At 40.1% G+C, this 21,121-nt stretch overlaps 1 long non-coding RNA gene across 1 annotated transcript in view; it reads left to right on the top strand.

Moving 5' to 3' along the window:
• The window catches only part of LOC137975851 (uncharacterized), an 8,625-nt gene extending 1,145 nt beyond the window's left edge, over positions 1-7,480 (top strand). Inside the window, exons 2-3 of the long non-coding RNA XR_011117646.1 lie at positions 1,075-1,637; positions 6,969-7,480. This is a non-coding gene — a long non-coding RNA (uncharacterized lncRNA). The remainder of the gene's footprint in view (positions 1-1,074; positions 1,638-6,968) is intronic.
• Positions 7,481-21,121: the final 13,641 nt, after the last annotated feature.

Genomic DNA, 21,121 nt, shown 5'->3' with positions numbered 1-21,121 from the left:
GAATACCTATTATTATTTCCAAATGACTTACATTTTTCCTAGTATAAGAAAGAACTAGAGAGGGTTCTCAGTAGCCATCATTTACACGCAAGGTCGAACCGTTATCAAAGTAAATTTCTCTTTAATCCGCGGCGCATGTAGCAAATCCCAAAGCTAGTAGACAATGAACTTAATTCCTGGAATCAAGGAAAAAATCGCAAGTAGTCGTAATTCTGTCATTGCTGTTTTTTCGTAAAATTTCATTAAGAACTCATCAGCACTACTACTTCAGCCAAGGATAGTGGTTTTCTTTTTCATTCCGTTCAGGCAGCGTTCACAAGAACACGGTTTCAAATCGAAAAGATTTTTCATCATTGAAGTGAAGATTAATCAAAGTTCACTTTTGTAGCCGCAAAAAGCGAGGTCCTATTTTCCTGTCCGTCCCGTCCGCCATTATGGTCTGGTGAACTCTTATGCCTACGGTCTATTACTTGACACCCTTCAGACTGGTGCCCAACCAGCCTTAACAGACCCCCCATCGCCTCGCCCTCCCCCCCCCCCAAATCCTCATGATGAAGCCGGACTGGTTGCACTATCACTGTAACAGCTGTAATACTTTGGCCAATCAAAATATCCGGTAAACCAATAAAAACTCGAAGTAATTACACGTAGCCGACACAGCGCAGGAAAATGCGCACGCGCGAGCCACAATTGGTTTTGGCTACACTTCTGATTGGTTGAAAAAGTTGCGCGAACACTTTGAGCCAATCACTGAGTCAAGTAATCATAAACCAAAGCAATTCGCTAATTACTTTCGACGCTCAATTGAAAACCGCTGTATAGTCAATGAAAATGTTCTCCTATCATGATTTAGTATGAAACGAGTGTCTGGAAAAAAAGAGATCTTTTATTCCATACGGTTCCTGGTTATGGGCCTCAACTCGGTTGGCAAGAACGAAATCTTCCTTTTAGGAGCCCCTGTAGAGTTTCTTTATTCGCTATGTCTCAAAATGACCACTGTGGAGTGTTTTATTTGGAAGATGGAAGATATAGTCTAACCAAAATGTTATTTGCAGTATTTCTCTTCTTTTATAGTATCAGTTCAGACAGGATAACTTCGAGCGATAATCGTAGAGATGACGTTCAGTGTCACTGTTATCATTCTACTGATGGGCTGCTGGTGTATTACATTGCAAGCGGAAATACTTTGCGTCCACGCTGAAAGCACGGGGCTTTGTCCACCTGGGAAAAGAAAAGAGACGAAACAAGTTGAAAGAATGCAAGTGTTTCGTAAGAAATTCGCTCGAAGAAACAAAGCAGTTAGAAGCGATTTTTTGCTGAAGAGCCAGCTGCTTAGAGACGACGTGTGAAGTCAGATAGGAAGTTGCTTGCGCATCGAGTCAGCTATAGATTTAAGCAATGTAGTATACCGTAACTCGAATCAAATTTGAAAAAAATATCGTAAAAGAGGCGGTTATTGGTCATAGCGGTTGTAAACAAGCAATAAAACATATAAAGACATGATTTGTCTCCCGATGAAGTCACTTGAATTGGGTTGTAGACAGCGACGTTTCGATCACATACTTTTCTTGTTTATCAGGTGATAAGGTCAAGTGGTTACGCACTACTATATGTACCACGAAGGTCGGCTGTGATAGGTGGGTTTCGATCCTTATTGTTTCTTTGCAAGAGTATTTTCCCGAGATGACCGATTCGAAATTGCTCCCTCGTCGTATCCTTCACGTCCCGATTTCCTGTCATGTTTCTTGCTCGTTTGTATCCACGCTCCAGGAATCTCGATTCCGTTATTCCTGTTGATGTTATTAGGGTGAAGTCATGTGTGGATAGCTTTCTTTACTCTTCTGGTCTACCAGTGAGTCTTGATCAGTCACTAAGTGGGTGGTAGCAGGTCTTATTCAGTGAGCTCGGAAACCTGATGGAAGTCTGGGTACGGGCGAGTCGTGTATCCCTCCAATCTCGTATCTAGAGTCCTCAGGCTGTTTGGTCAGCTGACAAGTTTCAGTGCTGTTTGTTTTTTCTAGCTACCACAGAAATACATAAATCACAAAAATAATAAAACGGCGGGGTTTGAATTATGTCTAATTTTGCACGGAAATTTTCCCAGGCTGTTACAAACTGATTACTGGCACTGTTGCAAAAGTACCGTCGGAAAACATTTCATCAGTCTCTTTGGGGAGAAATCCTTGAAAGGTTGCTTGACATAAAACGACAAGAATATGCTAATAATAGAGATATAGTTTCTCACTGGCAACGTTTTCATTTAAAGCTGGCTTTAGATCACGGATCAACAGAGACTCTTTAATTTTGCAATGCATGTCTGATCGACCAGTTGCTAATATTTCAAAATGATCCCACTTAATTCTATGGTTGGTTAAGAAAACATGATCAGCAATTGCAGATTCGTGACAATTTGTAGTTAGGGCTTTAAAATGTTCTGTTTTTCTGTCACGTAATCGGCGTTTCGTTTTCCCTATGTAGAAATCATTGCAATCCCAGCAGTTTGCTTTTAAAGCCCTAACTACAAATTGTCACGAATCTGCAATAGACCTTTTTACCGATACGGCGGCCATTTTGATTTCTATTGTTTCGAAAGACATTTATATGGGATGCTCAGGGGGCATATGTATTTGCCCCCTGAGCATCCCATGAAGTGGGCATCCCATGAAGTGGACATCCCATGTATTGGGCATCCCATAATGGCAGATTTCTCCAGTTTCTTTTATGGTGTGTAGGGCTAAAATTTTTGTTACTCGAATACTTTCAACCCGCCATTTCTACTGTTTACTGTTTTCTCTTTTCTGTTTAAACTCAGGCATGCGCAATACGATCGGAACCCACGTTTACTGGGAAAATGGAGGCCATTATCCCAGAGTCTATCCGGGCGCTTACCCGTTGACTAAAAAGCCCGGGGACTTTGGGTACGAGATTGGTGTCCCTGTCGTGTTCCTTTCCTTTCTAGTATCGACCAAACCGTGTCGCGGCCCAGGGTTTTCGTTTGAGGTCGAAGGCCGGATGTTTCGTGCGGTTGTTTACCATTTCACGTTTGGTGCATTGACGGTATAAAATTTGTTGATTTGTTTGCTTCTGTTTATTTTCCTTTTGGACTCCCTGCACCCTCCTCCTATATCCGCCCCTGTGACTACTGCTACTATTACTACTACTACTACTACTACTACTACTACGACGACGACGACGACGACGACGACGACGACGACGACGACGACGACGACGAAAACCACGACGACGACTACTACTACTACTACTACTAATACTACTACTACTACTACTACTAATAATAATAATAATAATAATAATAATAATAATAATAATATTTTAATTTAATTTTTTGATTTTATCTTGTTTTCTTTGCACAACGTAATGAAAGAAACCAGCATATATTAATAAAAGTAAGAATAGAAAATAAAGGGAAATTACAAAACCACGATAAGCCCTTTTCATTTCAGAGAGACTTCGTTTAAGACTGCGTTTAAAATCTCCCAAGGAAACAACGACAAGAAACGAACCTTTGATCGCAACACAGGCCTTATTGAGATATACTTCAGCTTTTTATTTTTCCTCGAGGGTGTTCCAAAGCAAAAAGCAAGATCTCAAAAATACCAATTAATATTAGTAAGACAAGTAAATGAAAGTAGCCATTCTTCGGTTTCCCTTGGTTATATAAACACATCGGGAAAACATGGAATACCTATTATTATTATTTCCAAATCACTTACATTTTTCCTAGCATAAGAAAGAACTTGAGAGGGTTCTTAGTAGCCATCATTTACACGCAAGGTCGAACCGTTATCAAGGTAAGTTTCTCTTTAATCGTAGCTCTTTCTTCCTGCCACGGAAATACATAAATCACAAAAATAATAAATCGGCGGGGTTTGAATTAGGTCTAATATCGCACGGAAATTTTCCCAGGCTGTTAAAAACTGATTACTGGCACTGTTGCAAAAGTACCGTCGGAAAACATTTCATCGGTCTCTTTGGGGAGAAATCCTTGAAAGGTTGCTTGACATAAAACGACAAGAATATGCTAATAATAGAGCTAAAGTTTCTCACTGGCAACGTTTTCATTTAAGGCTGGCTTTAGATCACGGATCAACAGAGACTCTTTAATTTTGCAATGCATGTCTGATCGACCAGTTGCTACTATTTCAAAATGATCCCACTTAATTCTATGGTTGGTTAAGAAAACATGATCAGCAATTACATATTCGTGACAATTTGTAGTTAGGGCTTTAAAATGTTCTGTTTTTCTGTCTCGTAATCGGCGTTTTTTTTTCCCTATGTAGAAATCATTGCAATCCCAGCAGTTTGCTTTTAAAGCCCTAACTACAAATTGTCACGAATCTGCAATAGACCTTTTTACCGATACGGCGGCCATTTTGATTTCTATTGTTTCGAAAGACATTTATATGGGATGCTCAGGGGGCATATATATGTATTTGCCCCCTGAGCATCCCATGAAGTGGGCATCCCATGAAGTGGACATCCCATGTATTGGGCATCCCATGAAGGCAGATTTCTCTAGTTTTTTTTATGGTGTGTAGGGCTAAAATTTTTGTTACTCGAGTACTTTCAACCCGCCATTTCTACTGTTTACTGTTTTCTCTTTTCTGTTTGAACTCAGGCATGCGCAATACGATCTGAACCCACGTTTACTGGGAAAATGGAGGCCATTATCCCAGAGTCTATCCGGACGCTCACCCTTTGACTAAAAAGCCCGAGGACTCTGGGTACGAGATTGGTATCCCTGTCGTGTTCCTTTCCTTTCTAATATCGACCAATCCGTGTCGCGGCCCAGGGTTTTCGCCGGATGTTTCGTGCGGTTGTTTACCATTTCACGTCTGGTGCTTTGACGGTATAAAATTTTGTTGATTTGTTTGCTTCTGTTTTTTTCTTTTTGGACTTGGGTACTCCCTGCACCCTCCTCCTATATCCGACGCTGTGACTACTACTACTACTACTACTACTACTACTACTACTACTACTACTACTACTACTAATAATAATAATGATAATAATAATAATAATGATATTTTAATTTAATTTTTTGATTTTATCTTGTTTTCTTTGCACAACGTAATGAAAGAAATAGAGGATATTACATGGCCGCGCGGAGATACGAATTTTATCTTCGAGTGCTGCAAGTATCTCTCACGAGTGAGCGAAGCGAACGAGTGAGAGATACTTTCAGCACGAGAAGATAAAATTCGTATCCCCAAGCGGCCATGTAATGTTCTGTTTATTATATAGATATTGATGAAATGTCTAGATTTAAAACAACTTGTTTTATGCAGTTTCGAAACGATGAAAAAGTGGTCACCAACCGCTAAAACACGCATGTTGTGTAACATGAAACAAGATATGAAAGTTATGAAAAACAAATCATGATAATGTCAAATTTTGCAATAAAAATGTTAATGTAGTAGAGAAGAATTATAATGAAGCACAAAAGTATCTTACAGTGAAGAGAAAGGTCGCGTTTTATTGGCTAATCGTCTTGATTACCATGACAACACCTATATCCTCACATGTGAAAGATAAAAATGATATGTTCACTGCGCGCGGTGAAGATATGACTTTTTAGTAAAAGGAGAAAGCCTGGTATTTCATCAATATCTATATAATAAACCAACATATATTAATAAAAGTAAGAATAGAAAATAAAGGGAAATTACAAAACCACGATATCATTAACAAGTAAAGAAAGAAAAATTGGTGCAAAGAGGAAGACTAGAAAGGAATGGCATTTCTTGAAGATGTACTTAATATGCTATTCCATAATACGGTAATCAACAGGCAACCAATGTAAGTCTATTAAGTTGGGTGTTATACTAATATTAGTTAAGTGGTAATGACATGTCTTACATATCTTTTTAATGTGGTCTTCCATATCAACACTGGGATCGAGTATCACTTCAAGACTACGAACTCCAAGACTACGAACAAAAGAGGACGGTTGAATAGTTTCACGTCCAACACGAACAGAGTTGTTCGAGAAACGGGCCCCTGGTAACAATTAGAATTGCGTCCAAGTTAGTTTTTGATCATTGTATCCGATATTTAAATGTGGCAAATTTAAAACAACGTGGTAAGAAACAAAATCCAGTCTTTCTGAAAAACTGTAATGAGGTATAAACCTGTTGTGAGCCATGATTTAAAGTGATTTTAATAAAAATAAGCGCTCTTCACATAAATTATCTATCCAGACCATTCCATCCTCCATGCCATTCCTTACTTTTTTTATCGGGATCATTTGTGGTCCAAAATGGGGATCATTTGCGTTCCGGGATCATTTGCGGTCCTGGTATCATTTGCGGTACAGTCTGGGGATCATTTGCGGACCCGTACAGTTCTCGTTTCGTTGTGTACCTGGCCTCCAAAGTTGTTTTGTATCGATCGCGAGTCCTAGGATAGGTTTCGTCTGAAGCTATTGTAGTGTGTTCCTATTAGTCTTTTATCCCTGATTTTGTGTTATGAAGTGAAAAAGGTCGTTCGAATAGATACAAGCTTCTCTGATATGCTAATGTCGGGACTGACAAGCATGTTTTGTTTGCCAGATGTTACATGACATAATTTATGATTGACACGGGTTTAGCAGGTCGGTACCAAGGGCCGTATAAAATTGCTGTAATTGCGCTAGGGAGTTAGTTGTTGCAGTCGCGGAAGGAAGAACAGTTAACCAAAAGACTGTCAGATTTCTCTTCCCCCGAGAAGTGTCTCCAACAGAACCTTACATTTCTTACAAGTAACCAAATAACTTAACATTCGTAAATTTTGTCTGATTGTTTTGCACACCTTTTTCAAAGAGTCGAGAATTGAAACTAGGAGATTCCACGACGCAATCATAATCTTAGTAGCTTAAAGAGTTTTTAGTAGAATCCTAGTAGCATTTTTTTGCAAGAAAGAAGATAGCCTTGCCAAAATCTCATTTGAAGTATTTTCCTTTATTATAGTATCAGTTCGAACAGACAACTTCAAAGAATCACTTTAAAAAGATGGCGTTTAGTTTCACTGTCATCATTCTGCTGATCGGCTCCTGGTGTATTTTATCGCACGCCTGCGGCCGCACTCCAGGAACTGGAGCTTGTCCGCCAGGTTATACAAGAGATGCACCGAAACAAGTTGAGAAAATTGAAGTGTTTCGTAAGTTATTCAAAGAACCGTACGTCCAAGTACTTTGCGGCCGAGCTGGTGGAATGGGGCCATGTCCGCCAGGTTTTTCAAGAGATGAGCCAAAACAAGTTGAAAAAATTGAAGTGTTTCCTAAGAAATTCAAAGAACAGTACCTTGCACGAAGAAACAAAGCAACTGGAGCCGATGCTGAATGGCCATCTTCTTAACTTCTTAAGGACGACGAATGAGTCACGGAAAAGAATTTGTTTGCATGTTTGAGTCAGCCATGCATAGATTGTAAAGGAATACGGAGCTTTTACTCGAATTAAAAATGGCTTACAAACAAAAAGGATTTCCTGATTCTTTAATCTTTTCTTGAAGGCGCATGATTTTTGCCAATTTTTCATGTCCATTAAAAATGAAAACCTGAATTCGAGCCAAAATCTTCAGCGTGCTGCCTCTAGTAATCATGCCCTCGTTTTCGCTATTTCTTAACAATCATGGAAAATAACAGGAGTTTGTTTTCAAGATGGGCAGTTCTGTTAAAATCTCTACTGTGGAGACCATATTCTTTAACGACGGCCATTTTTCTTCATGCATGCCTGTCCCACGCGAAAAGCTTATAACTCATTTCTGATCTTGCGCGCGTAAGCTCCGGAAAAAGGCTGGGAGAGAATGTTGCGTGTTTTTTCACGCCCTGGTTGCTGCGTTGAATAGGTATGATGAACAATACGCGACCAAGGGAGGACTGATACACCTGGTATGGAGAGATCATTTTGAAAAAAAAGGTGGTCTTCATGCCCGGCATGAAAATTCAATTGGCATGCTCAGCATACATGCCAACTCAATTTTTCATGCCCAGCATGAAAACAGGATTTTACATACCCAGCATGGAAATTCAAGTTTACATGCCCAGCATGAATCTCGATTTTATATGCCCTAAATGAAAACTCCATGTTACATGCCCGTCATGAAAAAGTCGGGCAACGTGAGACGAATGAAAACATCAGGTCAGAATTAAAACATGATACTCAACCATATTCTCAGAACCTATCCTTTCTGTTAGGCGTGTTAGAGCGGTTCACCTGACTGTCGCAAAACAAATACTTATTAGTAATTACTTCGAGCGACACAGCAGATGCAAACAGCACAATGAACCAATCGAAATTCGTAGCAATTCAATGTAACTTGCCCTAAGCGCAGGAATACTCGCTCGTAAAAGTTGTACTTGATTTTGGTTTTCTTTTTCATTGGTTGATAAACTGGTGCGAGATTTTTAAACCAATCACTAAGCGTAGCGATTGCAATCACTTAATTACTTTCGTCCAACATTTGAAAACTGCTCTTAGACCAATAGACCTAATCGGCTAACTCAATGTTGTACCCAATTCAAACCCTTTGGGAATATATGTTTTGTTCCAGGTATTTCCTTATCATTTGAATATGAATGCTACATTATTATGCAAATACAACACACAAAGAATCTTAATCCCGGGAGATTTAAATTAGGTACAACATTGAGTTAACCGATTAGGTCTATTGCCTTATGAATCGTGATTGCATATTGTAGAAAAGCACCAAAGAACGGCCTCCTAGTCTAGAAACACGTGTCTACCAGCTTACTCTTGTCACAAAATTTTAAAATTAAACTAAATCACACTCAAGCCTGTTCATTCTTGTTTGTTAATTTTAAAAGCCTATTTTATCAACTGCCCGTTTTCCAGCTCTGCGATGTCTCCATGAAGTTGATATCATTGCCAAATTGCTAAAACAGGTTGAAACGTACTGGTTTTGTTTGACTCTCTTTAGGAAAATCGGTGTGGTAATTGCAATCCTTTAGTTAAAGAAATCTATTATTTGTATGTTTCATGCAATGAGCTTAATAAGTTCTTAAGACCCTCCTTGGCCAGCCATTATTATTCATTTCATCAAAACAGAAACGCCCACGACAAACACTTCACTCAGACCATTTAGTTCGGAATTGTGACTTACTGATGAATGAAACTTCTCACAGCAAGGGTCAACAAACCTCATTTTCCTTTCTTGAGTGTTTCGTCTTGTACGTTCTCTACTGATGTACGATCTTCACTGGTTAACCTGATTAACAAAGGAAATCCTGTTTACAATGAAATTGATTGGAACTTCTTCAAAGAAATATTTTAAAAATACTGGAAACTTATAACCCAGACGCAACCATCTTGGACTTCAAAACAGCTTGCGCCCAAATGATGGATAATCAAATAAATTTATAAAAGCTTGATGAGTCCTTTTTATGGGGATTTTTTTTTTCGATCAGAAGCATATAATTTCACATACCTCTCTATAGATATATCATTGGTGTCCAATTATCGGAACGGTAAAGCTGATTGGCCAAGATCAATTTATGTGAACTTTTCTGTTTGTAATTACTGAGGAGCAGCTTTAGAACAGAATTTTATGTGACACTCCACCAATAAAGCACTTCGTTTTGATAAATAACCTCTTTGCATCTATTGCAGCAAATAAAATATGCAGTTTTGGGGTTCGTGAATCATTAACAGGACACTCTTATATGAGTCAAACCAAACCAAACCACAGTACTTCATAAAGACTCACATCCGGGGTCCCTTAAAATCATTCTACGCGCGTGAAATTGCTCATAAAGAGCTGATTTACATGCCCGGTATGCCCCTTTTTAAAAATGAAGTTCAGAGTCGCTGTTATCATTCTACTGATGGGCTGCCGGTGTATTACATTGCAAGCGCATGCAAACACTTTGCGTCCACACTGGAGGCATACTGCCTTCAATTTTGTCCGCCAGGTTATAAGAGAGAAGCGCATAAGCATGTTGAAAGAATGGAAGTATTTCGTAAGAAACTCACAGGACCCGCGGCATACCTTGCACGAAGAAACAAGCTACTTGAGCCGACTTTTTACTGAAGCGCCAGCTGCTTAATTAAAGACGACTGAGGAATAAAGTCAGAAAGGAAGCTGCTTGAGCATCGAACAAGCGATAGATTGTAAAGCAAGATAGTATACAGTAACTCGAATAAACAAATATTGTAAAGAGGTGGTCATAGGTCATCGTGGTAGTAAACAAATAATAAATGATATAATCATTTGTTTCCCGATGTAGTCATTTAGGTTGCAGACCGCGACATTTCGACCGCAGACTGCTATCGTTGACGTAATGATTACTGCGATTCAGGATGGTTAGGGTGTCATCAAAGAAACGTTTCTAGACTTAAGTCTTAGGCTTGTAGGTTACGGATTCAATTGCTTGTTCTTCAAACACCTCCACGTAGTGTTAGCAATAACTACAGCGACCGGGCTTTCCATTGCTGCGCCTTCTTGGTGTTCATAAAAAGATCCGTTATACTGAAAGTATAAAGTCTAAGAGCAGACGGATCTTCGAACAAAGTGTCGGAGATGTGACTATTTTAGTTACGTGGGATGCCTGTGTCAGCCAATTCTAAATTTTGGTCGAAACGTTTTGCATTGTCGCCATCGTTGTGAAGAAATATTGGTATTTATAGTGTTTCACGTTGGCTCATTGCCTTTCGTTTTTTAAACTTGACGCAATAAGTTGAAAGTGGGCCAATAAATGCGCATGCACTAAATGTGATTGTATTCCGTACCAATACGCAAAAGTACGCACCATATCTTTTACAAAATGACTACGCAGCGTGATATTTATTGGGCAACATCTTACGACAAGTCAGTTGAGGAAAAACGTTTAGGATGGGGATCTATCACATACGGTCTAACAGCCGACATTTCTCTAACTCTCTGCCTCCCTGGAGAGGAAACAGGTATTTGAAACTTAGCTAAACTTAGTTTAGGACCTCAGTGCTGTTTAAAGCGATCTGCTGATTGAAATCTCAGGGTGCATTGTCTTGTTTCGACGCTCATAGCGAGGCTCAAGGTATTGTAAATGACGTAGTAAATTGACCAATCAGAAACAGAGTCAAATTAAACACAGACAAATGTAAGGAGCTCCGCATTAGCTTTACATCAGATTGAGTCTTTCATCCTGTAGTCATAGGAGAGGAGAGCGTCAAGTTAGTTAAACATGCTAAACTTTTAGGTGTTACCATCTCTGGTGACTTAACATGGAATGCGCACATCACGGAAACTACTAAGAAGGCAGCTAAGAGGCTCTATTTTCTTATTCAACCGAAAAAGAGCTCGTGTTTCACAGGAAGATCTAGGCCTTTTTTACGCTACATGTGTGCGCTCTGTCATTGACTATGCTGCGCTAGTTTTCCATCACGCGCTACCAGCCTACCTTTCGCAAGAATTGAAACGCGTTCAAAAAGGAGCAATGCGAATCATAACTCCTGGTATAGAATATCAGCAAGATTTAGCACTTATGAGTTTACCAACGGTTGCGGAACATCACCAAAACATTTGCGTGCGCACGTTTAAAAGCATAATGAGCGACTCGAACCACAAGTTGAAAATAACTGTTGCCGCCTCTTTATAAGAGCAACTATAATCTAAGGCACGCCCGCACTTTCACTTTGCTGCATTGCAAGACAAATAGAATTAACAACAGTTTTTTCTTAGCCTCATGCTGAATTGTAAACAATTTTTAGGAATCTTAGCTATTATAATTATTACTTTTTATTACAATTATTAGTACAGATTATTACCATTATGTAAATACACAATTTAGCTTTCGCTGCAATGTACTTAATAAAGTACCTACCTACGTACTGGTTCCAGTTTTGTTACCATTGTTTCCCAGCGCATGCCTGAAGTTCCCTGGAGCTCCGACATTTGTCATGTGAAGGATACAGTGAACAAATTTCAATAACACATCTATGCTGTTGTGTTAGATCGTTATGACGCTCAGTTAAAGTCCAAATTGGCAAAATCATTTGGCCCACGAGTCTGGTTTTTGTTGTTAATTGGCATTTTTTTTTTCGTCCAAAGTAGCTGACGAGAGGGAAAGGTGTAACCTCTACCATAAATTGAGTCCGAACATTGCGGAAGCGGTTTATGAAAGTGTTTGTTCGTCGATCGTCGAAACATGGGACAGAATAGAAGCTAGGAGGAGGGTAAGGGTGACGATGTTAAATGCTAAGTCATCAAGGCAGATTGAACGGACGCAGCAGGAATACAAAAATAAAGATAAAGAAGTGAAAAAGAGTGTACGAAAGGACAAGAGGAACTTCATCGAGAATCTGGCTAGCGAGGTAGAGGAAGCAGCAGAGAAGAGAGAATTTGGCACAGTTTACAAGATCACTAAACAGCTTTGTGACAGCAACTCTAACCACAGTATGCAAGTAAAAGACAAGCAGGGGGAGGTGTTAACAACAGAAAGGGAGCAAGCTGCGAGGTGGCTACAGCACTTTGAAGAAGTCCTTAATCGGTCAGATCCAGAGGAACCAGCAAATCCACCCTTTGACCAGCCCCCCAGGCATAGCAAATGTTCGCTCGGCAATCGAAGCCATGAAAAATGGAAAAGCTCCTGCAATTGATTCACTTCAAGCTGAACTGCTGAAAGCGGATATAGTTACATCATCCAGGTTATTGGAGACCTCTTCGGCAAGATCTGGGAACAAGAAGTTGTTCCCAAAGACTGGAGTAAAGGTCTTATATTCAAGCTCCCAAAGAAAGGTGATCTCTGTAACTGTGATAATTGGAGGGGAATTGTTACCCTACTTTCTGTGCCAAGCAAGATATTCTGCAGGATACTACTTAAGTACATTGGAAAGGCTATTGATACAGCACTCAGAGAAGAACAAGCAGGGTTTAGAAGAGGAAGAGGTTGTATGGACCAGGCCCCAGTTGTTTAAACGTTGGATAGCGCTATCCACTAGATAAATCACTATCCAGCGTATAAAAAGTAGGAAAAACCAATTGAATTGTCCAGTGGATAGTGATTTATCCGGCGGATAGCACTATCCATCGTTTGAGCAACTTGGGCCAGATTTTTGCTTCACGCAACATTCTGGAACAGTTTCTCGAATGGAATACATCTCTTTCAATCAACTTTACTGATTTTCAGAAAGCATTCGATAGTATACACCGAGAAAGTTTATGGAAGATCCTCCAAGCATATGGAATACCACCTAAGATTATCAACCTTATTAAGATGTTCTACAATAACTTCGAATGCAGTATCATCCTCGGAAACTTCATTACAGAAGCATTTACAGTAAAATCCGGCGTGCGCCAGGGCTGCATACACTCGCCTATCCTCTTCCTTGTTACAGTCGACTGGGTGATGCGCCAAACAACTTCTGAACGACCTCGTGGAATACAGTGGACTCTCTTCTCTCACTTTGTAGACCTTGATTTTGCTGACGATATTGCCATCCTTTGCACACCAGCCCATCTTCAGGAGAAATTCGACGATCTTAATATGAATGCCAAGACGATGGGACTGATTATCAGCCAAAAGAAATCCAAAATCACGTGTGTCAACTCTGGGTGCAACAAGGTCATTCAACATTGATGGAGAACTACTAGAACATATTGAACAGTTCACTTATCTCGGGAGTGTGATCAGTACGGATAGCAGTGTCCAGAAGGACATCAAGGACAGGCTTAACAAAGCCAGGTGTGCATTAAGTAGACTAAAAAAGATGTGGAAGTCTAAACAGTATAGCCAAAGACCAAAGTGTGCATCTACAAGAGTAATGTTAAGTCTGTGTTACTGTATGGCTCTGAATGTTGGAGAGTTGTCAAAAGGGACATAAACAAAGTCAGTGCCTTTCACAATTGCTGTCTGCGAAAGATCTGCAATATCTTCTGGCCCAACAAATTTTCCAACAACGACCTCTTCAAGAAGACTGGATGCACCGGTATCGACCTCGAAATTAAGAAACGCCCGCTCAGATGGTTGAAACATGTACTACGAATGCCGCAAGAGAGGATACCCAAGGTTGTCCTTAGGTGGACGCCTGCAGGCGGAAGGAAAAGGGTGAGGCCCAAAACCACTTGGAGGAAGACCGCTGCGATTAAACTAAGTGAGATGGGTCTGACATGGAGAGAGGCTCAAGCAATTGCGAAGGACAAGTCTCGGTGGAGGAGGGACATTGTTGCGGCCCCATGCCCCAATGGGGGCTATAAGGATTCCTGATGATGACGATAGCCCGATTCGGAAGTTTCCTGTATCAAATGTGCCTGCTCATGGCGATGATGGCCCTGATTATGTTCCTCTGCTTGATGAGGTATTTGATGGCCTCGTAAGATGAAGAGGAGATGGCCACTGGAGATGGAGGGGTTGCTACTGACCCTAACCTTGCAGACTTTTCTCTTCCTCATGTGGTTTCAGTGTCCACTGCTCCCATGCTCCGGTGTCTGCTGACTCTTCTCCTGCTCTTGCTGAAGTTTCCGCTGCCCATGTTTCTCCTACACCTGCTTTTGTTCCTGTTGTCTTGGTGTCAGACGTCGCTCCTGTACCGATTCCTTCCACTCCTGATCCCGTTTCTAGGTTTTCCTGCTGTTTCATCTGCGACTGTATCCTCTGACGATGTGCCTACTGAACCTGTATCCGCTGTCTCATCTTCCGCTGTTGTTGCTTTAGATCCAACCTTTTGTGAACGCATTAACTCGTGTGTATATGCTTACCTGGATAAATTGGAAGCCTTCAGTTGGAGGATGTCCTACTATACAACTTTCACGCATCGCATAAATTCCAAATTTTGCTTATCCGATGTTAACATTTAAGACTAAGATTTCCCGGGTAAACCTAAGCAAAGGAAATTGACGAGAAACCTCACCCTGGATTTTAATGCAGTACTTTTTCCACACTAAACGAAATCGAAAAACAAGAAATGTTGAAGTTGATTTGATATTTCTTTTCCAGGTCTTAGTGAGCTCAAAATGGTCTTAAGTCACTCCTTAATACCTTTTCTGAAAACACCGGGTTAACGTAATCTTTAAATTGCTAAGGTTTTCTGTATTGTAGCAAAATGTTTTACCATTTTGCACCATTTTCTTTGTAATTTGGGTTTTTGTCAGAAGATGCCTTTTGAAATTTCGTGCTTTGAGGTTAAGTAAGTTCCCGGATGTTTGTCTCACCATTCTGTGCGATGCTCCCTGAAACGTAAGTTGTTGCCTTTCTGAATACCCTGGATGAAGGAATGTGGTCTTCCTCGTGAACGTGTTTTTGTGCATATCTGAACGATTGTTGCTGCAGTTGGGCTCAAGTCAAAGAAGAAACTTTTGTCAGATGTTGTCAGTCCCGGTGCCAAGGTTAATCACGACCCATGAAGTAGCACTTTTTATTAGTGTTACTATGTGTTACAACGACAATGCAAAACATTAAAAAAGGTGTCGATTGACGTCAAAATCGACATCGACCGAAATTTAGAAGTGGCTGCCACAACCCAGAGGGATCCCATTTCCAAATCAGAGCACAGATACTCGCTTTGTAAAATGAGTCTGAAAGTTTCTTACTTCATACTGCTTGGCTGTAGTGCTTTTCTATGATACTCACAAACAAAGTGTTACCAATCCCTATCCTATTTGCAAGGTCACTTTTCAAATTTAATTCCAGTAATGGTGGCTGACTGATTCAATCCTGCAAGCGAATTTCTTACCGACTTCATTCTTCGTCTCCCAGCAGCCGGCGCTTCAGCTCCAGTTGCTTTGTTTCTTCGTTCAAGGTCAAGGTTCTGTTGTATACATTTCTTAGGAAACACTTTAATTCTTTCGGCCGACAAGCTCCAGTTGCTCCATTGCGGCGGCATTGTATTTGGGCGTGTAATGTAATACACCAGCAGCCGATCAGTAGAATGATAACAGTGACTCTGAACGCCATCTTTACAATGATCATTGAGAGTTATCCTGTATGAGCTGATACTAGCTACAAAAAAGAGAAGTATCGCAAGGAAGATTTTCAATTGGCAAGACATTATCTTCCACCTGCCAAATAAAGACTCACCGCAGTGGGTTATTTCACAACATACCGGGCAAAAAACTACATGGGAGCTACTAAGGGCAAGGCCCTTTTCTTTGTCACTGAAAAGAAAACTTAATGCAACTGACAAAAGGTCTGATTTTAATTATCGAGTGTCAAAGAAATGTATTGTAAAATTACACAAAAACTTACTCTTAGCTCTGCGAACGTAACCTACTTGGTAACTTGTAAGAAATGTAAATTTCTGTAAGAGAAACTTCTCGGGGGAACAGAAATCAACTCTGCCACTCTTTCGGTTGACTCTTCTTTCTTTCGCTACTGTACTATAACAACAACGGCAACCGCGCACCGATGGCTCAGTTGGTTGAGCACTGGGCTGTTACGAGGGAGGTCGTGAGTTCAACTCCGGCCGGACCAACACTCAGGGTCTTTAAATAACTGAGGAAAAGGTGCTACCTTTGTAATCACATCTGCAAATGGTTAGACCCTCTAGATAAGAACGATAAGCCGGAGGTCCCGTCTCACAACCCTTCAATGTTCACAATCCTGTGGGACGTAAAAGAACCCGCACACTTGTCGTAAAGAGTAGGGCATGTAGTTCCCGGTGTTGTGGTCTGTCTTCTGTGGTGTATCATGGTTGGGAGGGTTAATGCTCGGAGAGGGCCGTAAGTTAGAAAACTGTAACAGGTTATTACGTCTCCCTCTTTAAATAAAGAGATTGAATTGAAATGAATTGAATTGAATTGAACAACTAACTATTCGCCTTGGCACCCGTGTCAAATGTTGCGTCATGTTACACCTGTGAAACAAAACATTTACGCGTTCCCTACCGAATACTCATGATTAGCAAATCTTTCTTCAAGCTTGTATCGATTCGAACGACCTTTGACACTTCGGTTTTTACAGCACAAAATCACGAATGTAAAACTATAAGAAACACGCTAAAAAAAGTGTATCTGAGGACATGACTTAAGAAAACAACATACGACTACTGCCACAGAACAAAAAACAAACCGAAAGACTAAAAAAGGAGTGACAAGCTCAACGGTACAGCCTAACTGACAGTCAGTTGAGTTTCCATAGTAATTAAGAATATGCTGCTTAAAAGGCAGAACAATGGACTAGTACCAATTCAAGTGTACCGCTGGATGCGATAACTTGTGGTGTTCATAAAAACACAATCAAACCTATGCAAATAATCTTCCATTCCTTACTAAAAACTCAGTTGTCTGGAATACCAAACACCTTTCTTCCCAACACCTCTGTCAGACTAAATTCACCATAGAAGAAAATATTCATGGATCATGGCTGTAACAGTGACAGTGGAACAAGTGCCGGCCGCTTCACAAACTAGAGTATATTTTAATTTTTTAGTTCTTCAGTATTATGGTGTTAACAATACGAATTTAACATTTGTTTCATAACCCAGAAGTCATGTACGAGAACCTCCTAAAAAGGGGAAAGGCGTACAAGATAATAGCAGGCATTCATACCCTGACAAGTCGCTCATCACCAACCTTAATAAGAAGCAAGGAGCTCTCACCTTTTAGAAGAAAGTTTCTTGCGATAAGGCATATAAAGAGCCAATGGACTTAAAGGTACTCCAAAAGGATCCTTTTGAGATTCGCAGGCCAGTTTCTTTATTTTCTTTTATTATTTTAATAAATGCTTTTGATGTCGTTTTTATTACGTGAGACATTTCAGAATACAGCCATTCTATTTGTTTCTAACATTTTGCCAATGGAATCAGTCGCACTTGTGCAATTCCACTGCTCAAATTTTGTTAAGTTCTTGTCAAGAAGTTCTAGAATCAAGTTCTTCAAGTGCTGTAAGCTGATGAAGACCAAAAAAGGCGTGATTCTGGAACCGAAACGTTTTCAAGCATATACTTTATAAGCCTACGTTGTCCGTCCTATGACCCTCGTAACCCATACATGCAGATATATATATATATATATATATATATATATATATATATATATAATTATGCACATTGAAACCCGGGGAGGGCTATCTCACGGCTGATTGCGGCGTGAAGGGTATGAAGTAACAGTCAATAGCAGTTCCTCAGACAATAACGGGGGGTGGGGGAAGTGGGGGTGGGTTGGGTGGGGTAGGCAAATGACAGCTCGCTTTTTGTTTCTAAAAAGAGTGAACAGTGACTTATCATCACTTGAATTATGAAAAACCGAACAACCTTCTCCATTTGAGACAGCGTTCGTGTAAACGCTGCCCGAACCCGTGTGGTTCCTTCCTTTCAGTTAGGCACAGACCTTGTCCATTCTGGAAGAATTCTCACGTGAGTAAATAAATACGAGTTATCCTGAGAAACACATATTGAGATAGTGACACTAAGCAGAAACAAACTTATCATTTATTACAACTCAGAGTGACTTAAGTCGTGACGGTCTCTGTTGTGACTTAAAGCGGTTATAAGTCACACGCCCCGCTCAACGACATTTTTTGATAGTTCGAAATTAAAATTTAGGTGGACGTCAATCAAATGTTTCCATGACGAATTCAACTGCCGCCAAGAGAGCAGGACTATTGTCATGGAAACACTTGATTGATCTAAATTTTAGTTTAATATAAAATAATGACGGTGAGGGTCGCATGTGACTGATAACCGCTGTAACTGAACAGTTTTTGAGAACATCAACAGATATTAACCATAAGTTCCACGGGAAGGGTTTTCTCAAAATGAACCTCACGAGCATAAACATAAAAATTCGTTCGTGCAGGGCAGGGAATTTGAACGCTTCTGGAATTTGTTCGGTAAGAGGAAGTGCCCAGGGGTTCTTCCGGTTCTTGTTATATACTGTCACCAGGAACATTCTATCGTCCCGATTAGCTACAACTGGGTCTCCAAGGATGTGCTAAATTGGGCCTTATCGAAAGTCAGTCCGTCTCACAGTCTAGGTGACCAACGTCCAATACAGATTATGTAGTGTAGTCATTATGTCATCGATGTGGTACGTACTTGTGCTCGTTGGTGAGAAATAAATGGCTCTCGCACATGCGTATATGCTGAACTATGAAGACAGTTTTTAAACTTCATTACATTATTTTTCAGAAATGTGACACAAAGACATACTTTCGTTATGAAACGAGCTGAAGAAAAAGGATCAATCACCCTGTGGACGAGATCGTATTTCCTTAAAAAAAAAACCGGCTCATGGTCCCTAGGATGCTCAATGCGTCAATTGAATAAAGGAAAGCTAGTTTACCACTGTAAAATACTATAAAAATGATTTTTTTTTTCTTGACAGCAACGATAACAATGCAAAAGAAAACAAACGAGTCGATTGGTGTCAAAATCCACAGAAATTTTGCATTGGTTGCCACAGGCATCCCACGAAAATGGAAATAGTTTCTGTTGCAGAAAACAAAAATGGTTGTTGTCGCACACTTCTTGGTTGTGGTGTATCTCTAGGGTAGTGTCACAACAAAATTGTTACATACTCTTACCCTACTCAGGGCCCAATTTCAATGCAAGTAGTTTTACAAAATCAGGGTTAAGTTGTCACAGTTTTTTCATTTATTTCAGAAATGTTTCACAAAATTACTTCACAATCTATGGCTGACTAATTCCGCGAGAAACTTTCTCTCTGGCTTCATTCTTCGTCTTCCAACAGCTGGCGCTTCAGCAAAAGATAGGCTCTAGCTGCTTTGTTTCTTCGTGCAAGGTACGGTTCGGTGAATCTCTTACGAAACAATACCATTCTTTCAACTTGTTTCGGCGCTTCTCTTTTAAAACCTGGTGGACAAGGTCCCAAGCCTCCAGCGCGACCGCAAAGCTTTTGCGCTTGCAAGGTAATAGACCAGCAGCCGATCAGTAGAATGATAACAGCGGCTCCGAACGCCATCTTTACAATGATCGTTTGAAGTTATTCTGTCCGAACTGATACTATTAAAATAGAAACACTTCAAGTAAGGTTTTGGCAAGACTATCTTTCATCTGCCAAATAAGCATTCGCCTCAATGGTTTATTTCTCGACACACCGAGCGAGAGTTGCTTTTTGCTAACTGAGTCTTGTTTGTTAGTCATGTTCATTTTGTCATTTTCACTTTTTCATGCTTTTTTTCCTAGTGTTGTGGTCAAGATGCAAAAATACTATCAGCTAGCCAAAACCTTAGAACTGCACCAGTTTAGTTTCACACGGTACTCTATCTTCTATGTCAGGACTATTTAGTTTTGTAATAAATATTGGTATCACACCAACTAAGGCAACCAGATTATCCGTAATTTTCAAACGGGTCCATATTCCACGCGAAGGAGGTTATTTGACTATTAAGGCATGTCCTTCGAACTACAGGATAATTGTAGAGAAAAAGGTTGCAATGAGCCAGCTATTTATTTTTAGCACAAATAAAGTCTCTTCTTAATGAGATTTATGTAAAAACTCCCTCGTTCAGTCTCCTACTCTCTGGACTTTTTAAGGACAGTGCCTACTATTGTTATTGCGTATACGTTCTGCGCATCTCAAGATACTCGGGTTTCCCATCGGTGATGCTTACTAATACAGGGATATTTTTGCGCGGTTTAAAATTATGCAGAGAAAGTAGATCTTAGTAAGTACAATTGGTATCCAAAAAGACAACTGGGGGTAACAGTGCATTTTTCAGAGATAACTAAGCTTCAATTTGAGAAAGAACACCATACCATACATGGCTTTGTATTTTAAAGCTTTTTACATACATTGTTCATGAATTATCTTTGAAAAATTCGTGGTTACCCCCAATTTTCTTTTTCGATTTCAATAACACTTGTTAAGATCTACATCAGTTCCCGCATAATCGTAAACCGGGGCAAAAATACCTTTGACTTAGTAGGCACCGTCTTTAAGCCTCTTTATTTGGTTACCTGTAATAAATGTGAGCTTCTGTTGGAAAAACGTCTCGAGGGAACAGAAATCGGACACTCTTTCGGTTGAGTGTTTTTCTTCCGCAATTGTACTTTAGCTGACGGCAAGCACGACATTATGCACGACAACAAGAGCAACAACCAACTCCCACTCGTTGATACTCTTTGAAACCGATCTGTCAAGACCTTGTTTATCATATGTCATATATAACACCTGGGACCGGTTCCTAAAGGGTGAGGTAACTTTATTCCAGGGATAAATGTGTCTTATT

This window comes from Montipora foliosa, chromosome 1, assembly GCF_036669935.1.
Source record: "Montipora foliosa isolate CH-2021 chromosome 1, ASM3666993v2, whole genome shotgun sequence".
Classification (NCBI taxonomy): domain Eukaryota; kingdom Metazoa; phylum Cnidaria; class Anthozoa; order Scleractinia; family Acroporidae; genus Montipora; species Montipora foliosa.
Note: the sequence above shows the minus strand (reverse complement) of the source record. Positions and strands in the feature narration are given on the sequence as shown.